The following is a 20,181-nucleotide window of genomic DNA, read 5'->3' on the forward strand; positions in this document are numbered from 1 at the left end:
AGGTCTATCGACATTTGTGAAATGGTCCAAGCAAGAAATCAAAAAGCGAAAGTGCTTGGCATGGTATGTAAACACAGTATATCCGCACATGACCACAGCATCGACGGCCTCGAGGCGATTCATATCCACGCTTGGCTCCGTTGTTATATCCCTTTGTCCTTTCCCGACGATTCGCCATGCCTTCTTGGCATCCCCTCGGTCACCAGGAATGCTGGGTGCCTTCTCCTGCTTGTGCCCGACCGATAGTGCGCATTGCTGAAGCTCAATCGATGGCTCGTCGTGGAAAATGCGCTCATCATGCAGCCAGCTGGTGTGTGGCTCGAAGCAACACACTAGCACTAAATCACCACGATCTTCTCTCTCCTGGCAATCCTTTCTACTAGTTGCGGTACAGCCACCGAAGTTGGAAAGGCTGTGCCTTTTTTCGTCTTTGGTGGAATCGTTCGGGACCTCACAGCGATTCTATGCAGTTCCGAGGTCCTAATCGCTCAAAACACGATATCCGCAGACGAAGCCGTCACAAGCAGTGATCCTACCCAGACGACCACGGATAGCATCGCAGAAAGCTCGGTGGATAGCCCTGCAGTGCGCCCAGACTTTAGGAAACGACTCCTTCCAAACACGGGATCGTCGAGCTCTATCGATGTTCGCGGCAGCCCGAATATTCCGCTGCTCAAAGCCTTCCGGCGAATCAACGACAATTCGCGGAACAGTCTCAGCACGAACATCATAGGGAGCGACGGCTCGGATGAAAATGAAAGGGAGGAGCAACGCCCGCGTCTCGAGTCAAAAGGGTCGATTGTTGACAACATATCTGCGAGCCAACGATTTCAGAGCGATTACTTTCAGTCCAGGCTGCAAGACATCCTCCGAAGCTGTGGCGAGGATCCGATGCAGGCCATTCTGTTCAATCAGATCTTCCCCTCCGAGTTCTCTGACATCGAGCCTATGATTCCTCAGATACAGGCCAAGATGCGCATGAACGAGCTGTCGGAACTTCTGAAGCGCCTTCTCGTCAAGCTCTCGGTCGTAGGCACGACCGTGCTCGTGATCCACGAAGCGCAGTGGATGGATATGGCTTCATGGGAGCTGATCTGGAACATTCTCGAGGGCTGCCCCATGATCTCGATCTTTTTCTACTCAAGGCCGGACCGCAACTATGACAACGAGGACACGCGCAACCAATTTCTCAAGCTCAAGCGGCTCCCGCGCACCGCCCACCGGATCATGCAAGGCCTGAGTATGGAAGAAACCAAGGCTATGGTGATCAGCTGCTGGTCAGGCTTCCGACTCAAAAACGTCACCCAAACCATTGTCGAGAACATATTCAAGCGGACAGGCGGAAATCCGCTCTTCATTCGCTCGCTGGTCGTGGCGCTGAAGGAATCTGGCCAGTGGCGCGTCGGCAACAACGGGGAGCTGACTACCAACAGTACCAACTTTGACTTTGAGCAGATCGTCTTCGGCTACGACCTTCAGAGCATCATCATCGCACAGTTTGATCGACTGGATCGGAACTATCAGCTGTTTCTCAAGATTGCCTCGGTTCTGGGACAGCGCTTCCTTGCAGACGATGTACTACACTTCATCAGTGACATGCCTCGGTTCGCAGACACCTTCGACACACGGTCAAACAACTCGATGATCAAGAGCATCGAAGGGCTGGACAAATATGGCTTTCTTATCAAGGCCGATATCGAGATAGATGGGCTATACTTCCAATTCAAGTCCGCGGTAGTGCGCAAGTGCATTTACCACATGATGGTTCAGAGCCAGCGGCAGCAGCTCCACCTGAACATCGCCTCGTACTATGAGAAGCTCCTCAACGAATCCAATCGCCACAAGCTGCTGATTCCGCTGTACGAACACTATGTTGAGGCTGGCTCACAGCAGCGGCTGAAGAAACTGCGGTATCTCGAGGCCGTGAGCCACTACTACTACGAGAAACATGCCATGAACGACGCCATAAAGCACTACAGCCTCCTGCTCGAGACGCTTGCCGAGATCGAAAAGGAGACCGGCCTCACCCTCTACAACAACGTCACCCTCGCTACGTGGCACCGGGAGGTGGGCGAGGCGCACATTCTCCGAGACGAATGGGAGAAGAGCGAGTTCCACTTGCTCCAGAGCCTCAAGCTCGTCAATCACGAGTTTCCAACCGATTCGCTCTGGATGCGCTTTCGGATCTACAAAGCCCTGGCCAGATGTATGCATACCTACGTCGAAACTGGAAGCGACGCCGTCTCATCAGATGGCATGTGGGGAGGACCATCGGGCCCGAATGGCCGCAGCCGCTCCAAGAACCTGTACTTTGCGCGTCCTGGCAGTCGAGTCAACAGCATGATCGGCCCATTGAAACGCGAATCGGTCGTGGCAGTTGGGGCAGCAGTGTCGGTTGCAGATACCCACATTGTTCCACGCCTGACAAAGCGGCCGAGCAGGCACACCCGCGACAGTGAGATGGTTCGGAATGCCATCGTCAAGGGTACACCCGCCGCTGCCCTCAATATTGCCCGGGAAGTTCTGACGATCCTGGGCCAATTGTACTTTCGGGGCGAAAAGTTCCGGCAGTATCAGTATGCTGTACTGACGGGACTCAATCTGTGCACTCAATTTCCGAAAGACATCGTCTACGGTCAGCTGTTGGCTCAGGTGGCATTCATTTACTGGATCCGCGACCGGCGGAAAGTGCTCACGCTCCGGCATCTCGAAGCTGCCGACTTTAGCGACTCCCACACCAACATCTACTCGACCTCGCAAATATCATCGCACGTGGCCATCACCCTTTTCATCATGGGGCTATGGGAGCCTGCCATCAACCGCTCGGAATACCTATACGAGCTTGGGCTCATCACGGGCGACATGATGGCCCGCGAAGGATCGCTGCGGATTCGAGGACTAATCTACTACTACCAGGGCCCACGCCACCTCTCGTCCAGTCTCTCGAGGGATCTTTATGCGATTTCGAACCAGGAAGAGTACTGGATCGGCAAGTTCTGGGGATGTGTTTTGATCATCTCGAATCTGCTCTCTCAATACGGCTCCAATGAGGAGCTTCAAGACATTATCTCCTCCTTCCAGAGCGTCTGGAATACTGGGCCTGAATTCTGGACCAGCAGTGCCGTTCTGCAGATCATCCGCTTTGGAATCTTGACCGAGGCCGACATCCGCTTCGGCGTTGGGTTCTCGCCCGTGTCCACGGCAAAGGAGATTGAGCGACTGGTCAGCCAACTCAAACCCCACGATTGGAGCGCTGTCCACGGAATCATCCACATCCTGAACGCATTCTTCTCCGCCTATGACAACGGGTCCATCAACGACTCGGCCAGCAAGCGATCGGTAGAGAAGGTGTGCGCCATGGTTGAGCGAGCCCTCAAGCGCATGAAAGCCATGGTTTTGGCAGACATGCTGCGCCAGTTATGGAAAGGGTTTCGATGTCTGTGCGGCGGGAAGACCGGACTGGCGGTGGCCGCCTGGAAGAAAGCTTTGCAGCAGAAAGACAGCGAGATGGTAGGTTATTACCAAGCGCAGCTGCACTGGAAGCTCTCCAAGTACTCGGTCACCGACAAAAACTACGAGATATCGTATCATTCCGAGGAAGCGCGGCGGCTGTTTCGCAAGATCGGGGCAGTCTATGAGCTAGAAAAGATCGCCTTGAATTGAGTGCGATGACGGGCAATCTATTCATCGCTCTGCTCGATGAGTGCGTGGTTAAGAATCAAATGCGTTCAAGCGACCCCTGTGCAGCTGTTGGAGCACCGCTTCTCCGCTGCAAAAGTCAACCGGGGTCCTGGGCCCACCGAACGCACTTGATGCTCGATAGCCGATATCGCGTAAGCTCTGAGGATCGCCGACCAATGTTGTCCGTGTGGATAATGGCGCACACTCAAGCGATGTATTCGTGCTCATGTATCAATCACCAACATATATGTACAATACACGCTGGCGACCACGCTATTGGGGCCATGACGCGCCTGGAGGCCATGATGTCCTGCTTGTGTATCGCAATTTGCTCATCATGAGCATCCGTTGATCAAAATCCGGTCACTTCTTCTTAAATATCTTTCCGAATTTGTTGCTTTCGTCTCTGTGGATGCTCAAGTGACTGAGAAACACCGAATCGAGGGCTGGACTGTTGATGAAGCCTACAGACGGTTTGGTTGGACAGAGAGTATGGTTTGTCAGAAAGTATTGGCGATTTGTTTCCGGCATCACAAATGTGGCTTCGCCCAGTCGGAATGAGCAGCGCAAGTCTGGGATTGCAACAGAAACTTACTCTTGATCAGCGTGACTGCGGCATCGACTGGATCGCGATCACACTGTAGCATGACTGCTCATGGTCGGAATGAAACGACATTCAGTATAAGCTCGGAGACAAGTGCTGCAATGGATCCATCGATGCTCCTTTGGGAGGGATGTATTTTGTTTGTCACACTCGATTCTCACTGTGGGTTTCCCGATTACCCCGATATCCATTTCGTACCTGGGTTATCTGCGTACTGGTTGCGAACGATAATTTGTGCAGCACGGGAGCAAAAGTCATTGTCGACACAAACAATGTTGCTTAGCGTCTTGAAGTTCGCGTCGCTAAAGATGTTGTTGACGCTCAGCTCATTGAACGGCGTTGCTAACAGCCACATGTCCGATCGTATGTAGGCCAAGAGTTAGTGCATAGGGTTCAGCCCAGAGTCGTGCATTTGATTCTTGCTGGTGTCTTTCCACTCTCATACGGCCCACCTTTGATCTCAAAAGGCTTTGCGACACAATCAAGAACAGGCTTCATGTATCTCTCGATGAGCTTGGTGGCCGAGCTGCCCTCGAACTTGTCGACAAGGAATATGACCTTCTTCTTCATAAAATATGGATTCAGGTCTATCGGTGATGTGAAGATGTGTCAGATGCTGTCTACGGTCATTTGGCGGATCTTGACTCACGAATTGTCTCTACTTAACAATGCGTACCTCCTCCGTAGGCCAAGCGAATCAAGTTGTCGGCCCAGATTGATGCCTCCATCTCAGAGGCCATCTGAAACTGTACATCTTTGAACTTTGAGCCATCTTGCCCACTTTCACGAGAAGTACAAGCGTAGAAAACGACATCGCTCTTGGTCTGCTTTGCGGAGATGATCTTATACATGGGAATCGGGAAGAAGTAGGCTGGGGACTTTCCTGCATTGGTTATGGTTATGGCATGCGGCGTGAAATGGAATTAGACGCTCCGCATCGCCTGATGGCAGTCGACTCAGCATCATTCTCCATCGCAGCAATCAAGTCTGGGCTTTCGTTGCGGCACCGTACACCGCAATAGTCCTCGAATGATCATCAGCGCACTGAAACAGAACCCTTTCCTGACCTTTTCCGGATTCGATGCATGTCAGCTCCATGTTTTCGATGGCAACATCGCACTTGGTTCCTTTGCCAAACTGAACCTTGGCCTTGAGTTGATCCTGTCAAAGTACATGTTTAGAGCATGCCAAAGCCTAGATGAACTCGAGATAAACACCAACCTCCAGTTGTCTGTTGCCAGGAAGCTGTGTTTGAGCAACCGACACGGAGCTTGCAAGCTCGGAAACGGACTCGCGAGCTCTTGGCTGATTCAGAGAGTCTCTTGATTTGTTATCCTTCTTTTTAAACAAGTCGCCGATGGACTTCTTGCGCTCACTTTTCTCCTTGGAGAGAGAGGCAACTGATTCCTCGGTTTTTGAATGTGCAAGCTTTCCCGTGGACTCGGACGGATTGATAGGAGGCCCATGACCACCTTTCTCGATGTTTTGCATGTCAAAGGCGTTGACAAACCGACCACGATCAAGAACAGCGGGTTGATCTCGCTCTTCGCTTGAGATGTCAGCTGCGTTGGTATCAGCAGCTGCAGCGACATTGGAAATCGGCTGACTGGATTGTTGGTCTGGTTCGGGAGGCGAGCTGATCTTTGTTCGCTTGCTTTGCTCAGCAGTGTATGCAGATGCCAGTACCGGCTGGACCGACGTTGATTCTCCGGCTTCTTCGATTTTTCTTGCCTCGTTGGCTCTATTTACCGATTCGGCTTTGTTAATTTGGTCGAGACGCTTTGCCTCTTCGACCCGCTTTGTCTCCTCAACTTTCCTGACTTCTTCAACCTTCTTTGCTTCCTCGGCTTTTCTCAGCTGCTCGGCATTCCTGGCTTCTTCGGCCTTCTTTGCTTCCTCGGCTCTCTTGGCTTCTTGGGCTTTCTTGGATTCCTCGGCTTTCCTGGTTTCTTCGGCTTTCTTGGCTTCTTCGGCTTTCCGGACAACCTCGGCTTTGGCAAGCTCCTCAGCTTTTCGTGCTTCTTCAATCTTTCTTGTTTCTTCAGCCCTTCTTGCTTCTTCAATCTTTCTTGCTTCGTCAGCCCTTCGTGCTTCTTCAATCTTTCGTGCTTCGTCAGCCCTTCTGGCTTCTTGGGCTTTGGCCAATTCCTCGGCCCTCTTGGCTTCCTCGACCTTCCTGGCTTCTTCAACTTTCCTGGCTTCCTCGGCTTTTCTAGCTTCTTCGGCTTTCTTGGCTTCTTCAGCCCTTCTTGCTTCTTCAATCTTTCTTGCTTCGTCAGCCCTTCGTGCTTCTTCCACCTTTCTAGCTTCTTCGGATTTTCTTAGTTGCTCGGCTTTGGCTAGCTCCTCGGCCCTCTTGGCTTCCTCGACCTTCCTGGCTTCCTCAACTTTCCTGGCTTCCTCGGCTTTTCTAGCTTCTTCAATCTTTCTGGCTTCCTCAACCTTCCTGGCTTCCTCGACTTTCTTTGATTCCTCGGCTTTTCTAGCTTCTTCAATCTTTCGTGCTTCGTCAGCCCTTCTGGCTTCTTGGGCTTTGGCCAATTCCTCGGCCCTCTTGGCTTCCTCGGTCTTCCTGGCTTCCTCGGCTTTCTTAAGTTCCTCGGTCCTCTGTGCTTCTTGAGCCTTCCTGGCCTCGTCAGCTTCCTTGGCAACTTGTTCTCTCTTAAAACGATCAACGACCTCTTGATCGACTTCGTTTTCTTCTGCTACAGCCTGTATTTCAGCGTCCCCCGATCGCAGTCCACCCATCGAGTAATCCTGGTCAGCACCGAGGGCCTGTTTGGAAATCGATGGTGCCTTGGAATCATCGTCAGTACGATCAACTTCGCTCTTGCCCTTTTTCTTGAATATCTTCTTGACCTTTCCTGCCAAGGAGCCGTGGGACTTTGTGCTCTTGATGGATCGGGTGTCGTCTTCGGAGTAGCCATGGGCTTCATCTTCGCTCATTAGCTCGTTGACTGAGCCGAGGGACGCCTTGGACTTTGATAGCTTCGCCGCCGACGAGTGACCTTCATGCGTATCTGCTGATTCTCCGAGTTTGTCCGAGGATTGAGCGTTTCGCTTCTTCTTGAAGAGGCCCTTTGCTTTGCTCGCGAGAGAGGAATGCGACCTGGTGCTGGAGATGGAGGCTCGATCGCTTTCATCGATTTCGTCCGCTCTTTCAAGCGAATCTGTAAGGACCTGGCCATTGGCGGCATGACCAAGTGCATCCAGGCTCCCGAGGGAGGTGCCCATGTCCTCAGCATCGCTGCCGTTTGCGCTCTTCTTTTTCTTTTTGAATGCATCCTTGGCCTTCCCAAGGAGAGACCTATGCGAGGCGGGTCGCTCTGGCAGGGGGTCTGTGATTTTGTTCTCCGACGAAATCTCTGTACATCCAACTTTGACGGCGTGGTCGATTTCAGTCATCAGGGGTAGATCTTTGGGCCGCTCGGTCTCGATGGGAGTCTTGGCAACGTGCGTGGTATTCTCAGACCCGGGAGACGCTTGGACAAGACTCTTGGCTGCTGCCGAGCCTGGAGACTTTGATTGTGCTGGTCCAGCGTCCGCTGCAGGCAGCCTAATTCCACCAAGAATGGCCCCGATAGCAGAGGAAGATATCGGTGAATCCTTCGCTTCGACATGTCTCGGGGACGACAATGGCTCAGTTGTATTTTCAACAATATCCTTTGGCAGTGTCGACGCTTGCGCATTCTCATTTTGTGGTGCTGATGCGGAAAGCTGTGGAGACATACTGCTTGCTGTTGTTGGAAGGCCTGAGTATAACACAGAGGCCCCATGGGCTGGTTCATCCTTGGCAATGCAAACATCGGCAAGGAGTTTGGAAACGGCATCCTTGGTTGGGGTTGGGCTTTGGTCGAGAGGGCTTTGGTTTGGAGGGGCTGATGACATGAGTTTCTCAGGCGATGGAAGAACAGCAACAGCCGAGGTACTTGCCGCTTGAGAAGTCTTGGGGACGCTATCTCTCTGAGGGGGAAGATCGGTAGAGTCGTCTCTGTGGCGATTGGACGAAGTCGTAACAACAACGGCGGCTGGAACACTGCCAACAGAGGTGCGCTGGGACACATCCGATCCCGTGTGCCCCATCGAGCTGAACTGTAGGATAGTGTCGAGCGCCGAGGGGCTTCGAGCAACAGGAGTGAGTGAGGCGCGCGGCGCTATGTTTTCTGTCAAGCCGGAGGTATCCAACTTTGGTGCGAGAACATCTTGTATTTGCTCTGGGATGGCGATCGAAACGACAGGGCTTTCTTTTGGGGCTTGCCATGAGGAATAGAGGCTCTCCTTTTGCATCTGGAGCCACTGGCGCTCTTCCTCTTCATCTTCCGGTCTGAGTTCGTCGGCTGAGTCGAGTTTGATGACGGGGCTGGCTTCGGACTCCACAACCTGGGCTGTCGATCCAGTCTGGACTTCGTCTCCCGAACGCAGTGGTGCGGCAGATGAGTCTTGGGAACCCTCAGCTTTGGCTGATACGGATGCGATGGCCCCAGGCAGACCGCTGGGCTTTCCGGATGGTTCAGCGACGTTCAGACTCTTGGCACCAGGTTTGGGTTGCTTGGGAATCGCGAGTCCAGTCTTCTTTTCGAACATACCACGACCACGAAAACTCATACCGAGCTCCTTGCGCTCAATCTTGCGAGCCTTTCGCTTGTATCGAAGCATGGATACCTCCCATCGCTCGTCGCTGGCCTGGCGCATGTACTGGCAGTTCCGGTGGGCGGTGTCGATGACATCAGGTGCATGGATCTCAAGTGCAATCTTACGAGCGCCATAGCGAATGGTGGGCTCGAATGAAGGCGGTAGCTCTTTGTGTCGCGAGGTGAAGTAGACAGGCGTGTCTGCTGGAGAGGCATATTTGATCCTCGAGGCAATGGGCTTGACTGGGGCGATGTTGCTGTCGGCAACGATTTGGATGCCGAACTCGGTAAGAACAACGGACCTGTTACTGGTCTTGGTGTCGTCGCCCTGGGAACAAACAGAGGTTCGTCGTGTTTATACATCAATCGGCGAGCACGCCAGCGCAGTAGCGCAGCAGCACAGCAGCACATACTCGGTTCCAATCTGGGTCAGTCCTTGGAACATTGCTGCCGACTCGACAGAGATGGCGCGTGGCTTCGACGACCCGCCGAGAAGTGGTCTGCTTCGAGTTTCCGTCTTGTCGGAGGATCAGTTCATGGATAGGGTCGTGGTATATGGCTCTTGGAATATATTGTCGGTCGTAGTTGGACGGCATCCATTCCGCAACCTGCCGACGGAATGTGTGTGAGTATGCCGCATCGTTGACTTCACCGACCCCGCTCAAGCAAAAGTCGACCTTGATCCGTGCTCATCGCCAGCCCTGGAACCCACCTTGAACATATCCAGCACCGGAGCCGGAAGCTCCTCCTGAGGCGGCTTTTCCGTGGCCTTGAACATGTCGCCGACAATCGAGCAAGTGTCTGCTGTTCCAAGGTGTTGCTGACGGGACGTGGGAAAGACGGTTGGCACTCGGGTATGGACGAGGGCAAGTCAGTCGAGACACGCCTGCTCGGCCAGCCGCCCGAATCGCCCTGTCCAGCGAGGGACCCCGTCTCGGGCAATCGCAGGCGCGGTCATCGGAAACATCTCTGTTCTCTTTGGAACCCCGCGTGCTTCCATGGACGATCGAGAGCAAGAATGGGCGGGTGCTGGCTGGCCACGGCCGGCTGGCCGCAATTGGCTGGCACGCTTGCAGCCACAGGCTGGCTCGACAGTGGCGGTGTGCTTACATCAGCGGACACTGCCATTTCGGGCGCGCGCAGCACCCCCCCCGCCTGAGCCGCAATCTCTGGGAATCTCGGCCGACGCCATCTCGCAAGCCCGCTCTGCAGCGCAAACCTCTTCTTCCCCCGGAGCCAACGCCGTCTGCGCCGAGCACCTGCCGCCTGTACGTCCTGCAACCCTGTTCGTAATCAAAGCCTCGCCATCGCCATGTCTGTCCTGAAAGGCGTCGTCCTCGTTGGTGGGCCCTCCGTGGGCACCCGCTTCCGCCCGCTGTCCATGGACTGCCCCAAGCCTCTCTTCCCGATTGCAGGCACCCCCATGATTTACCACCACGTCGCCGCGCTGGCCCAGCTGAGCGGCATGAAGGAGATCATCCTCATCGGTTTCTTTGACCAAGCTATCTTTGATCGGTTCTTGATGGAGATCCAGATCGAGTTCCCGGGCGTTTCCATCAGGTACGCGGCCTTGATCGAGCACAGCTCGCCTGCCTGCCTGGCCCGCCAGTGGATCAGCTCGCCACTCTACTTCACTCCAGACCAAGTCATTTGACTGGTCGGTGAAGCCGGTCATGGAAAAGGCAGAAGCGCTGATGTTTGTGCTGGCGCTGGATCATGGTGTCCTCCGCCGCATGTGTCGCTGCTGTTCATGGCATTATCTGCATGTGATCGGTCACTTGTATGCGGCTGGATGGCGGAAATGCCGAGCCGGGAGGACCAGCCTGGGATCGCTCGCCTGCGGGTGACCGGGACGCTTGCCTCCCCGGTCTCAGTCACTCAGGATATCGGTTGCTCCGATCGGCTGTCGTGCTCCAGCCGCCAACAAGCGAGGTCGAACCTTCGACGGCCTCTGGGGATGGCGCGGCGACTCCAGCTCCGCAAACGATGTCTGCTCTGACACTCGGCCCTTTCTCCTTTGACGCATTGGCGCGCGCTCTCCAGATACCTCCGCGAATACAGCGCCCTCGGCACCGGCGGCGGCCTCTACCACTTCCGCGACGAAATCCTTCGCGGCGACCCGGACCATATCTTTGTCCTCAACGCCGATGTCGCCTCGTCCTTCCCGCTTGCTGAAGTCCTCGCCTTCCACAAGGAAAAGAGCGCCATTGGCACGATCATGGGCATGCATGTGCCTCGCAGCGATGTCCACAAATACGGATGCGTCGTCGTGCACCCCACTACCCAGGAAGTCTCACACTTTGTAGAGAAGCCCGAGACCTTCATCTCGGACATTATCTCGTGCGGCATCTACGTCTTTGACAAGAACATCTTCCCGGTCTTCCAGACGGCAGTTGCCCGCCGCCGCGAGCGCGAGATCGAGGAGGGCATTTCGTCTCGAACCCCCGACGAGCGCATCCGTCTCGAGCAGGATGTCCTCAACTTCCTGGCCGGCGAAGGCAAGCTCTTTGCCCACATCATTGACACCTCCGTCAACTTTTGGATGCAAATCAAGACCGGTAGCTCGCTAATCCCCGCCAACCGCGAGTATCTCCAGCACTTCAGACAGTCCAACCCCAAGCGCCTCTCGACGGGCCAAAAGTTCAGCCCCAGCGACGTCGCTAAGGCCCTGGCCACGGGCGTCGTCCTGCCGCAGCACCCCGAGTACATCTCGCCCGTGTACATTCACCCGACTGCTGTTGTCCATCCTACGGCCAAGATCGGCCCCAACGTCAGTATCGGCCCGCGCGCCCTCGTCGGCCCGGGTGTGCGCATCCGCGACTCGATCGTCCTCGACAACACCGAGGTCAAGCACGACTCGATCTTGGTCAACTCTGTCATTGGCTGGGAGACCAAGATCGGCGCCTGGGCGCGCGTGGAGGGTGCTCCCGGTGAGGCCAGCACCTACAACGCCACCTCGAAGGGCTTCAAGATCCCGTCGGCCTGCATCGTCGGCAAGGACGTCTTCATTGCCGACGAGATTGTTGTCCGAAACTGCATTGTGCTTCCCCACAAGGAGATCCGCAGCAGCGTCCACAACGAAATTTTGATGTAATCTGCCGCGTCGCTCCGCCCAGCCCAGCGCGGCGCATCGCATCGCAACGCATTGCATCACACTGCATTGCACTGCATCGCGCGGCGCACCGATGCGTCGCCGATGACGATAGATCCGATCCCCTTTGTTCTTGCTTTGTGCCTTCTTGCCAATATAGCCTGTTCTGAAAATCGATGCGTGCGTCTGGCTGCCGAAGACGACAGGCAACGCGGCCCTCTCTGTTTGCGGCGTAACGAGATGGGCATTATGAAGGCGCTCGCGCACGCCGTCGGCAAGAAGCACCCAGGGCGAGCTCGTGCGCCCAAGGGCGACCTTCGATTTCAGAAGCCGTTCGAAGAAGCTGCTGGGGCTGACGCGCAGGTGTCGTGATCCTCGCGTGCTGGGCGATGATGACAAACACCAGCTCTGAGATATGGCCAGGGCAGGGCCAAGAGCACCGCACCCGCCGCGCTCTCCCCGCAAACGACTCCTCCGCATCCTCCAAAGCGCAATGACCACCGCTGGGCTGGCCATCGACCCGGAGGCGTTCTGTCCCGGCCCGTTCGTTGGGCACTGGAGGTTCTCTCCGTGCATCATCGCCCTTGTTCCCTCGCTCTTCCTGTTCTTTTATATCTTCCTCGCCGCCTCGGCCTGGGCCGTCTGGCTCTTTCGTGCCCGAACCGATGCCAAGGCCGATCGCGGCTCGTCGTCCGAACAACAGGGTCTCCTCAATGCTGACGGCTCGCCTGCTGGCGATGGTGTCGAAGAGGGAGAGGCAGTAAGTGCTCTCGATCTGCATTGACTGATGCCGATCTCGAACCACCACCACACCCGCGGAGAATGCTCAGCCCCCTCATGGCCAGCGCATTTGCCTCTGACGACAGCAGCAAGCCCATTCTGTCCTGGCCGCACATACTCCCGTCTTCATCCAGCCGATGGGATGGAGACCCTATGCACACCGTAGTGCAATGGACCAATCTTCTGAAGTGCACTTGGCTAACAGTTTTTGGCTGATCGGCCGCAGACCACGACACCTCCCACTCCCGTTCAGGTCCTCAGTCTTGCCAACATTGCCCGGGTGCTCTCCGCCGTGATCTTCTTCACCAGCCTTGTCGATATCGTTCTGGACTACTACCACTCGTTGCACTCGGACATTCCCTCGACCATGCCGATGATCGGCGCCGTCGAGCTGGCTCGCATCTTTGACAGCTTTGCCTGGATCATTGCCGGCGCGGCCGTCATGGTGCACCACACCTCCAAGTACGCCAAGGACTTTGATCCCCTCGAGGCAAAGAGGAGCTGCCCGCTGTTTATTTCGTGGTTCTGGCAGTGGGCCCTGTTTCTGGGCGTGCTCCAGCTGACCCAGTATCTGCTCGACATCATCGTTCCGGCCCCAGGTATAATGCCCCCTCCGTCCCGTTTGCTGATGTTGTCGACATCCCAATGGTGGTCGTTTGTGCTTGCGGGCCCTTTCTTTTTCAGCGCTCGTCGGTCGCCAGCCCCGCCAGCCCCGCCAGCTCCCGATATGCGCCTCTCACGCTTTCCTCCGCCTGCCGCCTTCCTCCGCCTGCACCCCCTCCGCAACCCCAGACTACGGCCACCCAACATTCCAGACGGCCTTTGATCAGGTGTTCCTCGGCCTCTTCCTGGTTCGGTTGGTGTCGATCGTGGTTCTGTCGGTCCTTTCGGCCCGCGAAAACAAATCGATCCAAGCCCGCGATGGCGACAGTGTCGATCGCAGAGACGACGACCTCAACAAAAGTACTTGGAGCGACTTTTTCAGCAAAATGAAGACTCTGGCGCCATACATCTGGCCATCTCACTCTATCGTGCTGCAATCGCTCATCTTTGCATGCGTGCTGCTGCTTGTCATTGGCCGGATTGTCAACCTGCTGATCCCCTGGCAGTTCAAGAACGTGCTCGATGCACTCACCCCTGGATCCCCAGCCGAGGCGGAGGACAAGCGACCGTATTTTGCCTGGGCCGCCATCCTCGCCTTTGTGCTCCTCCGCAGCTTGCAGGGCGGCATGGGGGTCTTGTCGATGATCCAGTACTTCCTCTGGGTCCACGTGGGACAGTACACCACCCGCCACCTCTCTGTATCGATGCTTGGGCATTTGCACCACCTGTCTCTGCAATTCCACCTCAACCGCAAGACCGGCGAGGTTCTCCGAGTCATGGACCGAGGCGTGTCCTCGATTGGCTCGCTGCTCAGCTACATCCTCTTCAACATCACCCCTGTCATCTTTGACATTGTCTTGACCTCCATCGCCATCGCGCTGCAGTTTGATCTGATCCTGGGCACCACCCTGGCCATCACCATGATCCTCTATATCGCCTGCACCATTGTGATAACCGAATGGAGAACCAAGGTGGGTGTCACTGCGCGATGCAGTTGCGGTTGCAGTATCTGGGACTGTCCCTTGGGATATACGCTGCATATACCGCCTTCTGAACCTTGCAGCCCGGATAAAGCTGAGGGTGACTACAAGCTGGTCGCCACAATGCTGTCCACCTTCCGGAGCAAGGTCCATAACCCCCTATACCTCTCCCGACCCTCTAGTTCCGCCGCGAAATGATTGAGACAGACAACGCCGCCCGCGCCCGAGCAGTGGACTCTTTGCTGAACTTTGAGACCGTCAAGTATTACAACAACGAGGCCTGGGAGGTGGCCCGGTTCGATGAGGCTGTAGAAGCGTCGCAACGCGCCGACTACAAGAGCCAGTCGTCCATGTACATCCTCAACGGCACTCAGAACGTCATCATCAGCGTTGGTTTGCTCGTCTGCCTCCTCATTTGTGCCAAACGCATTGTCGACGGCTCTGCGGTCGTGAGCGACTTTGTCATGCTCTTCCAGTACATCACTCAAGTTTATTTGCCTCTGAATTGGTAGGTACCATGCTGGAACGCGCTCGACGAGTCAAGCGAAAGTCATGTCTGCATTGCTGGATCGCTCCGCGATATCGAGTAGCGACCAGGACAAACAGTCATGGGCTGATGCTTCTCCTGACACATTCTCCTCGCTGTAAACAAACTAGGTTCGGCACCTACTACCGCGCGATCCAGCAGAACTTTGTCGATATGGAGAAAATGCTCGATCTGTTCAAAGAGAATCAGGGCGTCGAAGACTCGGCTGATGCCCACGACCTCGTGATGAACGATGGCGGAACGATTGTCTTTGGTATGTCGCTCGTCATGCCCTGTCAATCAAGCTCCTTTGGGGGATCGTCCCAAGGCCCTCTGCGCCGCTACCTGAGCCTGCAGCCATGCTTACCGGCTGTGGATGAATATCCACGGGGCCAGCGCTCCAAGGGTGTCGCTGCTGCGCCTCTGTTCTCAGCTTACGAGAAATGCATTGATTCCCTGTCCAGACAACGTCGAGTTCTCGTATGACCCCAAGCAGACGTCACTCAAAGGAATCTCATTTGAGGTCCCCAAAGGCAAGCGGATCGCCTTGGTTGGTGACTCTGGTGGCGGTAAAAGCACGATCTTCCGGGTAAGTACCGCAGTCGTGCCGGCCTGGTGACAGCTCATAATGTCGCCTGTTTCTCATCCCTCTGCTCCGTGCAACTTCGCGCAACAGCTGCTGTTCCGTTTCTACGATATCCAGTCCGGCAAAATCACCGTTGATGGGCAGGACATTCGAGACTTGACCCAAAAGTCCCTCCGTCGCCACATCGGCGTCGTGCCTCAGGATACTGTCCTCTTCAACAACACAGTCCGCTACAATATCCGCTACGGCAACGTCAATGCCACGGACGAAGAAGTCGAGGCCGCGGCCAAGGCGGCTCAAATCCACGACCGCATCATGCAGTGGCCTGATGGTGAGTTGAGGATGCCAGTGGCCAGCGTGCTTCGTCGTGACGCCGATGCTCATTCACAACCTGTCGTGTCGTACCATTTGAACCAGGCTATGAGACCAAGGTCGGCGAGCGTGGTTTGAGACTCAGCGGCGGCGAAAAGCAGCGCGTGGCGATCGCTCGCACGCTTCTCAAGAATCCCTCGATCATTCTCCTCGACGAGGCGACCTCGGCCTTGGACAGCACCACTGAGCAGCTCATCCAGCGATCGCTCTCCACCCTCTGCGCCGACCGCACTACCCTCGTGATTGCCCATCGCCTGACCACCATCGTCGACGCCGACCTTATCTTGGTGCTCAAGGACGGCCGCATCGTCGAGCGAGGCACTCACGACGAGCTTCTCAAGAGCGGCGAAGAAATCTCCAAGATGCGAGAGGCCAAGATTCTGCCCGCGGGTGTTGAGGGCGGCGTCTACTACAACATGTGGATGCGTCAGCTCGACGAAGAGAATGCTGCCGCCGAATCCGTGACCGTTCGCCCGCCTCCCCGCCCTTCAAGCACTCGCAAGTCTGTGGCCACCAGTGGTAGCGCCTATGGAGACCATGGCCACGGCCACGGTTCTCGGCATGGCTGAGCAGCCCAGTGCTCCCCAGGGCATTTTCACTCCCTCGGAGCGGCGGTGTCGTGCAGCTCGGTCGTTTAGACGATGCTCTATCTGTAGAGATCCCGACTTGGACCGGCTGGCACCGTTGGTGGTGGTGCTTGTGGTGCGGCCAAGAAAGCTTTATGTTTCTCCTCTTCGGACTCTGGTGTGTGGAGGTAGCAATTGATATCGTGTTTCAGTTTCGAATGGAATACAAACACTCATCCATCACCCACAAAACCCGGGCGCCCCAGGTGCTTTTGGAAGGATTGCACAGCGTTGTAGGAATCGGTAGAGACGGACCCCCAGGCAACTGGGCGGACGGAACAACAGGGGGGCGGCATGTATATTCACGGAGGGTCTCGCATACGAGCCCTCATTACGGCATCTCTCAGTCGTCTACTGTCGACCACATCAGAAGCATTGCCTCAAACTCGTCGCTATAGTCTGTCTCCAGGGGTACTTCTCGCTTGTTGATCCGCAGCAGAAAGAAACCCTCGTTCTTGTACTCGCTCCAGTAGCGACTCCACTCCAGGATCGGACTCAGATGGAAGTACTTGCCGAGCTTGGACCAGAATACGATTTCCTTGCTGAGCTCGCGCTGGCGGCATGCCAGAATCACCTCGGTCCGCAGAGACGCCATGGCCACGAGCGTCTCGATGAGGAGGTCGAAGAGATGCGGCCAGTAGACCACGTCGGAGCCAAAGATGAGATCAATGTCGTTGGCTGCGAGTGTTGCGTCGGCCCGAGCAGAGGCGATTGTGTTTCGGGAGTCGACCAGCTCTGTGGAGACGGCCCGACAGTCATCCTCGTCGCCCCAGCACAGCGCACGGGCCACTGGGACGACCCAGTCCCCGTCTCGAAAGTTCTCCATGATATTCCGCTCCATGAGGGGAACGGCCTCCTCCAGATCGGTGATCATGACGGTGGGTGGGGCTGCGGACCGATGGTCGATGGAGTTGAAAATCTTGGCCAGACACATCCCTGAAAGCCCGGTTCCGGATCCGAGCTCCAGTACCGTCCGAGGCAGATCCAGAGCCGACGAGGCGTTCTCGAGAAACCGCCATTCAAAGTACTCGGACAGCACATGCGCCGACGGCCACACCTTGCCGGCGATTCCTGTATTCCAGGCGCCTGTTTCGGAACCAGTTGGGAGAGGATGCTTGTGAGCCGCTGTATCGAGGGCCCGTCACTGCACGGGATTCGTGGACCCGACGGCGATCCCGCTCGCATTTGCAGACGAGCTGAGGACGGTCATTGACTGCCCGAGCTCGGTGCAAGAATGCAACATGTGCGTTTGTTCGTCCGTGGCTGGGGCCGTCGAGTCCTTCGCGAGAGATCTGGCAGTGGTGCAGCACAACAGCAACACACCCGAGTCCTCATGAACAGCGAGAGAAACGCTGCTGAGCGAGACGTTGTAGACGGCCGTTGGGATCGCTGTGATCTGTGCTGTTCCGGGACAGGAGAGCGAAAACTGCATAAGCCATCCGGCGGGCTAGCGAGCTGCCTGTCGGCGCATCGTCAGCACGAGATGCACACACAAGCAAGTGCCGCTGGGATCGGCAGTGGCATCTCACCTCGGCCCACAGCGACGGGTTTGTGTGCTGACTTGGGAGCAGCCTTGCGGAACCGCTCGGCGTCGGTCTCCTCGGGCTTGTGGCTGCCAGAGTCCAGGACGAACAGCTTGGGCTCCTTCAGGAAGGCCTTGTCCTTTGCCCCTCCGGTGTCCATGCTTGCGGTGCGAGATGGCCTGGGAGAGCAAGTCGCTGTCGTGCCCGTCGATCAAAGACTGAAGGCAGGCCGTGCGAGTCACGTGTGTCTCCGCCCATTGGTCGCCCACGCCGTTTCATACTCGTCCGATCCGCTCCAGAGCCGCTCCAGGGCTGCTCCAGGGCTGCTCCAGGGCTGCTCCAGGGCTGCTCCAGATCCCACCAAGGCCGATCAGACGATCAGCACGATCAGCACGATCAGCACGATCCTCGGCAACGACAGCTCTCACCAGCTACTGGAGACATGCTGGTGGCCGCGCAAGCTGCATCCGGAGGCACCTCGCTATTCCGCGCTGCACGACTGCACTGGATGCGGTTCCCGTCATCGAATCCAGCTCCACAGCCGTTCTGCGCAACAACCCATGTCATCGGCCGGCGGCCGTATGCTGCCGATGCTGCCGATGTTGTCCAGACACCAATCCCAGCCGTAGACCCAAAGCTCGATCCGGGTATGACGCCTGCTTGCTGTCGCGCATGGGAACGATGTCGCTTGTCCTCATGCGCTCATCGCTGCCGCTCAATGATCCAGAGTACCGAGAGAACCAGATAGGCATCCAGATGCTGTCCAAGAATCTCTACGAACAGCTATTTCCGCAGCGTGGACCGGGAGCAAGCCCGGACCAAGTCAACTTCTCCCGCAAGCTCCTGAAGGACTTTGATCTGCTGGGCAAAACACAAGCGCCCCTCGGCGAAGTCAAACTCGAGCTTCCCAAGCTGCTGGGCAGCAACATCGAGGACCACTTTACGATCCTTGGCCTGGAGCAGTGCCATCCGTACTTGGACATGGCAACGTCGTTTTGCAGTCCCAAAGTCGCCCCGCCTGCGTATCCCAAGACATGGTCGCAGACACCCGGATGGACTCGCTACAACGCCGACGGATCCGCCGAGTCGGTGCCCTATCCCGATGCCGATGCAATCGTCTTTGACACCGAGGTGCTGTACAAGCTGAGCCCCCTGCCGGTGATGGCCGTCGCGCTATCGGAAACACACTGGTACTCGTGGACGACGGCGGATCTGTTCTCGGTGCCTGCGCGCAAGTCTCGGCGAACCAAGAGCGAGCAACAGCAGCAGCAGCAACAGACCGAGTCCACAAGCCAGCCGCAGCCAAAGCACCCAAGCATCGAGTTTCTGAGCGACGACGAGCTCATGGACTTTCCCGAGCTTGCCTCGGCGCCAACTTTCAACGACCAGCGAGACAAGCCCTTCAGAGATCTGATTCCGCTGGGCCAGCCCGATCGACCCAAGGTCATCATCGGACATCATGTTGCCTTTGACCGCGCGCGCATCAAGGAAGAGTACCAGGTCGAGTCGACGCAATATGCCTTTATCGACACACTCAGCCTGCATTGCGCCGTCGGGGGCCTGTCGAGCCAGCAGCGGAGCACCTGGATGATGAGCAAGAAGGCCGAGCTGTCCTTCAAAGAAGATCCGATCCAGCATGAGATGTTCAAGCTGCACCAGGAGAAGTGGATCGCGCATGGCTCTCTCAACAGCCTCAAGGCCACGGCCGAGCTGTATCTGGGCAAGAACATTGACAAATCCACCCGAGACATGTTCGATACCTTGAACAAGGAAGACATTGTCCAGAGCTTCCAGGAATGTATGCGCTACTGCGCCGACGACGTACTGACGACGTACGAGCTCTACCGCAAGCTGTTTCCAAAGTTCCGGCTCAAGGCACCGCACCCGGTGTCGTTCGCGGGGATGCTGCACATGGGCAAGTCCTATCTGACGACCACCAAGGAGTGGAAGAACTATGTGATTTCGTCTGAGAAAAAGTGCCGCGAGTATCGCGAGCGGGTCTCGGAGATCCTGATGTCGCGCATCCAGGACGCCTTCCACAAAGAAGAGATTGCTGATGTCCAGGACGATCCCTGGCTCAAGCATCTGGACTGGACTCGCAAGGAACACAGGATCACGAAGCGGACTGACCCGAACGATCCGCGGCTTGGGCGGCCCAAGTGGTTCCGGGACCTGTAC

Source organism: Polychytrium aggregatum, assembly GCF_025602895.1.
Source record: "Polychytrium aggregatum strain JEL109 chromosome Unknown BJ171scaffold_62, whole genome shotgun sequence".
Taxonomy (NCBI): domain Eukaryota; kingdom Fungi; phylum Chytridiomycota; class Chytridiomycetes; order Polychytriales; genus Polychytrium; species Polychytrium aggregatum.